Genomic DNA, 9,272 nt, shown 5'->3' on the forward strand with positions numbered 1-9,272 from the left:
AGCCAGCCTCAGCAACTTAGCAAGGCCCTGAGCAACTTTGTGAGAACTTGTCTCAAAATAAAATAAAAACAGGCTCTGGGGTTGTGGCTCAGTGGTAGAGTGCTCGCCTAACAGGTGCAAGGCCTGGGTTCAATTCTCAGCAGCACATAAAAATAAATAAATGAAATAAAGGTATTGTGTCCAACTACAACTAAAAAAATAAAATATAAACAAAAGGGTTGGGAGTGTTGCTCAGTGGTTAAGCATCTCTGGGTTCAATCTCCAGTGCCAAAAAAAAAAAAAAAGGACTCAGAACAAATGTTTAACAAAATTAAACACCCACCAGGCCAGGTAGCCTGCACCTGTGGTCTCTGTAACTCAGGGGGCTAAAGCCGAAGGAGCTTGAGCATAGGAGTCTCAGGTCAGCCTGGAAAGGAAGTCAGACCAATCTGAAAAAAAGAAAAGAAAAAGGCGGGTGCCGTGGTACAAGCCTGCAATCCCAGCAGCTCAGGAGGCTGAGGCAGGAGGATTGCGAGTTCAAAGCCAGCCTCAGCAATTTGATGAGGCGCTAAGCAACTCAGTAAGGCCCTGTCTCTAAATAAAATACAAAATTGGGCTGGGAATTCGGCTCAGTGGTTGAGTGCCCATGAGTTCAATTCCCAGTCCCCAAAAGAATAAATAAATTAAAAAAGAAGAAGAAGAAAGGAAAAGAGAATCTCTTCGTGGCCTCCTGGCTACCTCAAGTGTAGTGCCTGTTCTCATCGGTGTCATAGCTAATGTGTCCTCTATCCAAGGACAATATGTTAAGTGGATTTTTGGAGAAGGGAGACCCGTCAACTTGGGACTGCAGCACCTCCCAGAAGGGTGCATCCCTTTGGGGCCATTATTAAAAAGAGGGGGAGGGGAGGGGTGGGGAGGGGGTGGGGGCAAGTCTACACCTTTTCATGACAAAATCACTCAGCACTCTAGGGTCAGAAGAGAACTTTCCCACCTGACACCGTGCCAGAACGCCCACACTTTGTCTCTAATCAACACTGTACAGGAGGTCCTGTCCAGGGCAAGTGGCAAGAAAATACGTAGAAGGCATCTAGACTGGGAAGAAGTAAACCATCTCTGTTCACAGTCAATGTGACCTCACTTATGGAAAATCCTAAGGAACCTGCAGGAGAAATCTAAGCTAGTAATTCCCACAAAGTTGCAGGATACAAGATCCGGTACCAGAGCAAGTTGTGTTCCTGTATTCTGTGTGCTGTCAGTGGTGATCTGAGAATGAGTGAAGGAAGGAAGCAATTTCTTTTCTTTTTTTCTTTTTTCTTTTTATTATTATTTTTTAATTTTTTAGTTGTTGACAGACCTTTATTCATTTACACGTGGTGCTGAGAATCGAACCCAGTGCCTCACACATGCCAGGCAAGGGTGCTACCGCTGAGCCCCAGCCTCAGCCCCTGAAGAAAGCCATGCCATCCATAATAGAATCAAAAAATTAGATCCCTCCAAATTTAAATAATCAGAAATAAATTTAATGAAATAAGTGAAAGGCTTGTACCCTGAAAACTACAAGATATTGCTGAGAGGAATTAAAGAAGGCCTAAGTAGGTGGAGACTCACCCCCTCTCTGTGGATCCTGCTGTTAAGGTGGCGACACTCTCGAGCTGCCCTGATGAAGCCCGCAGCCCCGCAAGGACCCAGATGCCTGCTCTGCAGAAGCTAGCAAGCTGACCCCAGAGGGCACAGCAAAAGGCAAGACGCCCAGTAGAGACAAAATGATCTTTAAAAAAATATATTTATTTTTTAGTTGTAGTTGGACACAATATCTTTATTTTTATTTATTATTTTTTATGTGGTGCTGAGGATTGAACCCAGGGCCTTGCACGTATGAGGCAAGCGCTCTACCACTGAGCCACAACCCCAGCCCCCAAAATGATCTTTTAAAAAGGTAAAATTAGCCAGGTGCAGAGGCGTGCACCCAACAGCTTAAGAGACTGAGGTAGGAGGATCAAAGCCAGCCTCAGCAATTTAGCAAGGTGCTAAGCAACTCAGTGAGACCCTGTCTTAAATAAAATACAAAATAGGTCTGGGGATATGGCTCAGTGGTTGAATGCCCTGAGTTCAATCCCTGGTACCCATCCCCTACCCAAAAAATATAAGTAAAATTAAGCCTGGCAAGGTGGCCCAAACCTGCAGCTTGGGAGGCTGAAGCAGGAGGATCGCAAGTTCAAAGCCAGCCTCAGCAAGTTAGCAAGATTCAAAGTAAAAAATAAAAAGGGCTGGGGATGTGGCTCAGTGGTTAAGCATCTCAGGGTTCAATCCCTCATACCAAAAAAAAAAAAAAAATTGAAAAAAATTACCTGTCTGTGGTACCTGCTATCGCAGCATGACATGATAAGATTAACTAGGACCTTCTACAGATGTCCATATTGCCAAGAAGCATGAGGAGAATCTGTAAGAGTCTCTCAATATCAGGGCACAGAGGCAAGAACAAACATCTGGGAAATATCCAAGGTAGCTTTGGATACAAAAATTATCCTGGGAGAAGCCAGGCAGGGTGGCACACATCTGTGATCCCAGAGACTGGAGAGGCTGAGGCCAGCTCAGCAACTTAGCCATTCTGTCTCAAAATCAAACTTAAAAAGGGTTGGGGATGTGGCTCAGTTATACAGCATCCCTGGGTTCAATAACAGGTACCCCACACACACACCAAAAAGACATACATATCTCCACCTCTATCCAGGGAGAAATTGAAACCCTTATTCATTGATGTTGGGATTGAACATTGGGTAACTGCTTTGGGAAACTATATTAGCAGTTCCTCAAAATTAAACCTAGAGGGGGCTGGGGATGTGGCTCAAGCAGTAGTGCACTCGCCTGGCATGCGTGCGGCCCAGGTTCGATCCTCAGCACCACATACAAACAAAAATGTTGTATCCGCCGATAACTAAAAAAAAATAAATAAATATTAAAATTCTCTCTGTCTCTCTCTCTCTCTCTCTCTCTCTCTCTCTCTCTCTCTCTCCACTCTCTCTTAAAAAAAAAAAATTAAACCTAGAGTAATTGTAAGGTGTAGCAACTCCACTCCTAGGTGAAATAAACACACCCAGCCACACAAGAATCTGTATAGATGAATGTTCACAGCAGCAGCATCCTTCCTAACCAAACAGTGGAAATAATCCAAATGTCTATTAATCAATAAACAGAAAAATAAAACGTGATGTGCCGGGTTTATGTTATCGCAACTAAAAGGCTCAGGAATCGCTCCAGGTAAACTGGGCTGACTGGGCTGTGCGAAATAACCACATAAGAGACACAAAGACCTTTTTCTTTGGGGTCCTGTGATGGCTCCTCTGAGCTTAAGGGTCCGCAGAAAGAGAGAGAACGAGAGCTATTCAAATGAGGCCAGGGGTCAGGTTTCAGGGGGCTGAGTATCTTCATGATGTCCACTGTCAGCAGGTTGGCTGACACCTGGGTAGGCCACACCCCAGGACACAGTAAGAGGAGGGGACACACACAAGGCACTTCCATGGAGGATTCTATCCTAAACAGGGCAAGGGGTTAGATTACAAAGGAACAGGTGAGCGTAGCTCCACCATGGGGCTGTAGCAAGACACACCCATGCATGTGACACTGAGCGCCTCAGCCACCTCAGCACCCAGCCGGGGAGTGTGACTCAGTCACGTGTAAGGTTGGTCTCCCATAGTGATGTATCCAGACAATGAAATATCAATCAGCAACTAAGAGGAGTGAGGCTGTCACCGTGGCCTTGGGAAGGCAGGCGAAGTGGGAGAAGCAAGCCACCGAGGACTGCGTCCCAGACAGCCCCCTCTGTGAAGGGCTCAGAACAGGCATATCCAGAGACAGAAAACAGAGGTGCAATCCGAGACCTCTGTGGCACTGCCAGCGAGGCTGACCCTCCTCAGAGTGCGTCTTTGCTGAACACTTACTGACACTTATTTTGTGGCCTGAAATGTTTTTTTTCTTTTGAGATTTTTTGTTTGTTTTTAATCCCCTTTTAATCAAAAGGGGAGTTGGGGAGTCAGTAATGAAAACTTTAAACTTTGGAGTAGGCAATGAGTCCCGGTGTTTCCAGGGGAAGTGCCGCCTTGTTCCAAGCACATCCTCCTGAGCAGTTGGATTTTGCTCTGGTGGGTCCCTGTCCGCTGTCAGAGCTCCCTGTGGGGAGGCACTTCCTGTTCACCATGGCTTTGATTTTGCTGCAGTGGAAAGTCAGTCTCACACCCATTAGTGAGTTCATTCCCTTTTTTTTGGAGGGGGGTATACGAAGGATTGAACCCAGGGTGCTCTATCTTTGAATTGCATCCCCAGCTCTTTTTTTTTTTTTTTTTTTTTTTTTTTGAGAGAGGGTCTTGCTAGGCTGCCTAGGCTGGCCTTGAACTTGGGAGCCTCCTGCCTTAGCCTCCTGAATGGCTGGGATTACAGGTATGGCCACCTGGGCTGACTGGATGGTGCTCTTTTGAGGGAGACACTATTCACCCACATTCATTTCATGGCAACAGGAAAGCCGTGCCTGCTAATGTCTGTTTATACTCTGTTTTTTTTATCAGCAGTTTTAGAGGGTGGAGTTTATTCCTGCATTCTTTCTGGATCAGGAAACCCTGTACTGGGTGTCCTTTCCCAAGAGTGGACTGAGGGAGGGGTCCTTCACCCACCTCTTCCTGTCTTAGGGACAGTGGTGGGTGTTTCCAGCATGCAGTTAAGGACTGGCTCCTTGCTTCAGCCTCGTGTGTGGCCCACACTGATCTCCAACCTGCCTCACTAAACTGTGCAGGTTGAGGAGGAGGGTCTGGGGGAGATCAGTGCTGGCAATGGAGAATATTCCAGAAAGTTCAGCCCTGGGACTCCATGTCCTTCTCTTTTTTTTTTTTTTTTTTTTTTTTAAGAGAGAGAGAGAGAGAATTAATATTTATTTTTCAGTTTTCGGCGGACACAACAACACAACATCCTTGTTTGTATGTGGTGCTGAGGATCGAACGCAGGCCGCACGCATGCCAGGCGGGCGCCCTACCGCTTGAGCCACATCCCCAGCCCCCCATGTCCCTCTCTTGATCCCTGGCCTAGATGTTGGGGATGAAGCACTGACGATGAGAGGTAAGTCCCTGTCCTCTTGGTAAGGTGGGCAAAGAATGTGCAAGGACAGTTGGTGGCATTCAACCAGCACGGGGGAATTTAATACCTAAGGGACACCAGATGCCAGCCAGGCGTTAGAAGACGAGGCCAGGGCCTCAGACTGAGCTGAGGACTGCTCATGCCGCTGGCCGAGCCCTGGGGAAAGGAGGAGGGCTGCGGGGGTGAGAGTAGTGCAAAGCCCCTGAGGCCTAAGCCACTCCCACTCCAAGCCTTGGTACCTCTAGGCCCCGCCAGGTGGAAGAAGAACCTGGAGTAAAGTCCAAAGGAGCTGGGTGTGGTGGTGCCTGTAACCTCAGCGACTCTAAGGCTGAGCTGGGAGAATCGAAAGCTCAAGGCCAGTGCCTAGGCCTGTAATCCCAGCGGCTCAGGAGGCTGAGGCAGGAGGATCACCAGTTCAAAGCCAGCCTCAGGGGCTGGGGTGGAGCACTTGCCTAGTGTGTGTGAGGCACTGGGTTTGGTTCTCAGCACCACATATAAATAAACAAATAAATGAAAAACAAGGGTTCATTTTATATATATATATATTTTAAAAAAACCTCCTCAGCAACTTAGTGAGGCTCTGCACAACTCACTGAGAACCTGTCTTTAAATAAAGTATTTTAAAAGGCTGGGGATGGGGCTAGGATTGTGGCTTATTGGTAGAGCTCTGGCCTAGTATGTGTGAGGCATTGGGTTCAATCCTCAGCACCACATAAAAAATAAATTAATTAAATAAAGGTGTTAATTAAATAATTGTGTCCATCTACAACTAAAACAAATAAATAAATAATTAAGATTGGGGATGAGGCTCAGTGGTTGAGTGCCCCAGGTTCAATCCCTAGTACCAAAAAAAAAAAAAAAAAAAGTTCAAGGCCAGCTTCAGCAACTCAGTGAGTGTGGGGAGCCACAGTGAGTGACCACACCTTCCAGGCCTGACACCTCCAATTCTGACCAACCTCTGCATTCGCTGTGACTTGGGTGGGGTCTAGCTCCGATAGTAAGGGGGGTCTTCTTTGTGGAGTGTGCCCCTAGGGTTGAGTTACACTCCCTGTCCCTTGAAGTCCTGCCCTTTGGATAGAACTTTCTAAGAACAAGAGTCCCCCCAATAAAAGCTCACTTTCAAATGTGCTCCCTCTCTTTCTCTCTCCTCAGCTCTAGTGACTTTCTCTTGCTCTTCCTTTGGGGAGCCTGAGGCCAAGAGCGGGGAAGCCATCCGGAAGCTTGTGTAAAGGTGAATTGTGTCTGTGTTTTATTTGGTGTCCCTGCAATTCACAAAAGAGATCTTAAGTCCAGCTGCCTGCACTGGTCAGGGGTGGCAAGTGACACCCTGTCTCAAAATAGAAAATGAAAGGGGTTGAGTTGAAGATGTAGCTTAGTGGTAGAGTGTCCTTGAGTTCAATCCCCAGTACAAAGAAAAATTATATATGTATATATATAGAGGGGGGGGTTTATTCCATGCTCAAAGTGGAACCTTGGGAGGGCTCCTGCCTGCGAGTGACAGGATCCATGCCGCAGTTCCAGTGTGCTATAGAAGAGACTTGAGGGGGAGCCCTGCGGGAGCCCTGCTGGGTGCTGGCTCCTGCCCAGCAGGATACTCAGTGCATTGAAGAAGAGCAGACAGTTGGGTCCTGAGTGTGTCCTCTCAGCTTCCTGGGGACTTGGGTGGAGACGGGACCTTAAAACCCTACAGTCTCAGGGCTGGGGCTGGGGCTCAGTGGCAGAGCACTTGCCTGGCATGTGTGAGGCACTGAGTTCGATCCTCAGCACCATATATAAATAAATTTTTTAAAAAAGGTACATTAACAACTAAAAAATATTTTTTTAAAAAACCCTACAAGCTGACAGCTCTGGGCTGGGGAAGACCCCTATATGAGTAGAGCTTCTGGAAGAGGGGCTTCAGGATGGTCCTTGGACAGTTCCTGGTGGTCTTTCCAACTCAGTCAGGGGGAGCTTTGCTGCCCTCAGAGGCAGATGGGTCAGATGGTGAGTTGCTAGGACAAGCTCCTTGGATGTGGAGAGTGGAGTTACTGGGAGGAAGGCCTGCAATTGGCCCTGGATCGACAGATTCTGGAGATGGCCAAGGCCAGAGGGGCCTGGTGATGTCGGACAGGGCAGAAGAGAGAATGGGGACAAACCAGAAATAGACCTACTGTGGAAGGAGTAAGAGATTCTGGTTGGTCCCAGAATCCCCAGGGCTCCTGTAAGCTCCAGAGACCAGAACACCAGGCAGAAAGGACGGCCTTGTTGTTCAATGGTAGATAGGAAGGCAATTGCACGTTCCCTCGGAGTGATCCTGTGAGGTGAGACAGCTGTGGGTGCAGGAGGAAGAGGGCCAGGAGGAGGAGCTCCTGTAACAGAGGGTTGAATCTGGTGCGCCAGGTGCAAGTCCCATGGAGAAAAGGGCAGCCAGATATCAAGAGAGGCAGGTGGGGAGAGCCGGTGAGGAGAGGCAGCTGCCATGGAGAGGGTCCTGGTGCCCTGGTGCATTTGAGGTCTCAGGTTCTGAGTGGGAGTGAGGGTGGGCAGGCTGATGCAGGCCTGGAGCTACAGGGAGTTACCTCTGTGGGGTTGTTGCCAGGTTGACCAGGAAAGGAGAGAACCCACTCCACAAAGAATTGACTACAGATGAGTTGTGAGGGGCAGGTCCTAAGTCACAGGGGTGGGATGGGGAGGGGGTGGCCAGAGGCTGCACAGAAGGGAGTGGCAGTCCCCCACCAGAGGGATGAGAACCTGGGCGTCATGAGGGACCCAGCAGGAGGAAGCCCTCAGTCTCTTGCTAATGCCCACTCTGCCTGTGTCCTGGAAGTGGGCCCTCACTGAGGCCAGGCTGAGCCCTCTCCACCTCTATTTGCCCGGCCCAAACAATCTCCTCAAGCCCCAGCACCCTGACCTTGCAGGTGGAGGTCACTCTTTCCTGTCCTGTTGGCACCCAGACACCTGCTTGAGATCTCTGTTTCTGAGGCATTGCAGGCTGGAGGGCCTCCTGTATAAATCCTGACACTTGGCTCCAGGAATACTACCTGGTATTAACTTTCTAAATCACCTATGAATACTGAGCCAGGCCACTCACCCTGCCATGTTTGGGATGCTTGCCCATCTCCTGGGGTGGGCAGGTATCCTGGAGCCCCAAATCTTCAGACAGGTCTGAAGTTCCATCCCCAGTGGCCTCTGCTGCCAGGCTCCTGGTCAGGCCCTCCTCAGGCCTCTCGCCTGCCTTCCTATGATGCAGGTTCCTGGGGCCCAGGACATCATGGGCGGCTCCCCAGCAGGCTACCTGGGATTTAGCTGGTCATCTGCTATCACTGAGTGCCTTCTGTCCTCTTTCCTCCCATTCCCATCTGAGGTCAGTGTACCTTGAGTCCTTTCCGTCCATGGCCCACTGCACCCTAGCTGCTTTTAGGGACCCCCATACATCCAGACTACAGCGTTCTCGTCATAGATCTGTCAAGGGCCAGGGCCAGAGGAGGTGGTCCTGAGAGAAGCACTACTGCCCTCTGGCCCAAGGCCTCTGCTTCCCTGATATGAGATCCCTGGAGTCTCCAATTGTTCCAGAAGGCAGTGTGGAAAAAAGGAACAGGTGCTTAAGGTGCCTTGAAGAACAAAGCGGCCACAGCAAGGTGGCCAGGCCACAGGAGCACCCAGCCAGAGACGCAGAGACCCAGGGGTGTTGTTGAGAGGGGCAGCAGCCAGCACAGCAAGAGCCGGGGGCGAGGAGAGTCGGGGAAACCGGCAGGACGCAAGGCTTCTGCAAGAGAGGGAGGGCTCTGCGGGCTCCATCCAAGGCAGCGCCTGGGTGCTGCCAAGTGCCACAGGCTCAGTGCAAGTGAACACTGGGGGTTACACGTGACGACGAGCATATATTAGTCTATGAGTTACCACCTCATTTTGTAAGGAGGAAAGTGAGTCCTGAGGAAGGTAAAGAGAGTCATTTCATCCCAGGTGCACGGAATGTTGAGCAGGGACCATTTCAGGAGACCTCGGGTAGCCCCAAGACCTTTAGGCCTCATCCAGCTTGCTTCTGGTTCAGCCCTTGCTGCAGGTGGCAGGGTCAGGGAGCTCGCCAGCGAGCGCGATCCCAGAGCCCGAGACGGGGCAGTCAGCGACCGCCAGGGGACGCTGCTGCGCCGCAGAGGAGCGCGAGACGGGCGTGGCCTACAGTCTCCGCCCAGCTC

The 9,272-nt window shown here is 49.7% G+C and overlaps 1 pseudogene; it reads left to right on the top strand.

Annotated features, from left to right (window-relative positions):
• Positions 1 to 693: 693 nt before the first annotated feature.
• On the top strand, positions 694 to 854 carry LOC143382413 (U2 spliceosomal RNA; annotated as a pseudogene).
• The last annotated feature ends 8,418 nt before the right edge of the window (positions 855 to 9,272 follow it).

The sequence above is a fragment of the Callospermophilus lateralis genome, chromosome 16, assembly GCF_048772815.1.
Source record: "Callospermophilus lateralis isolate mCalLat2 chromosome 16, mCalLat2.hap1, whole genome shotgun sequence".
NCBI classification, from domain to species: Eukaryota; Metazoa; Chordata; class Mammalia; order Rodentia; family Sciuridae; genus Callospermophilus; species Callospermophilus lateralis.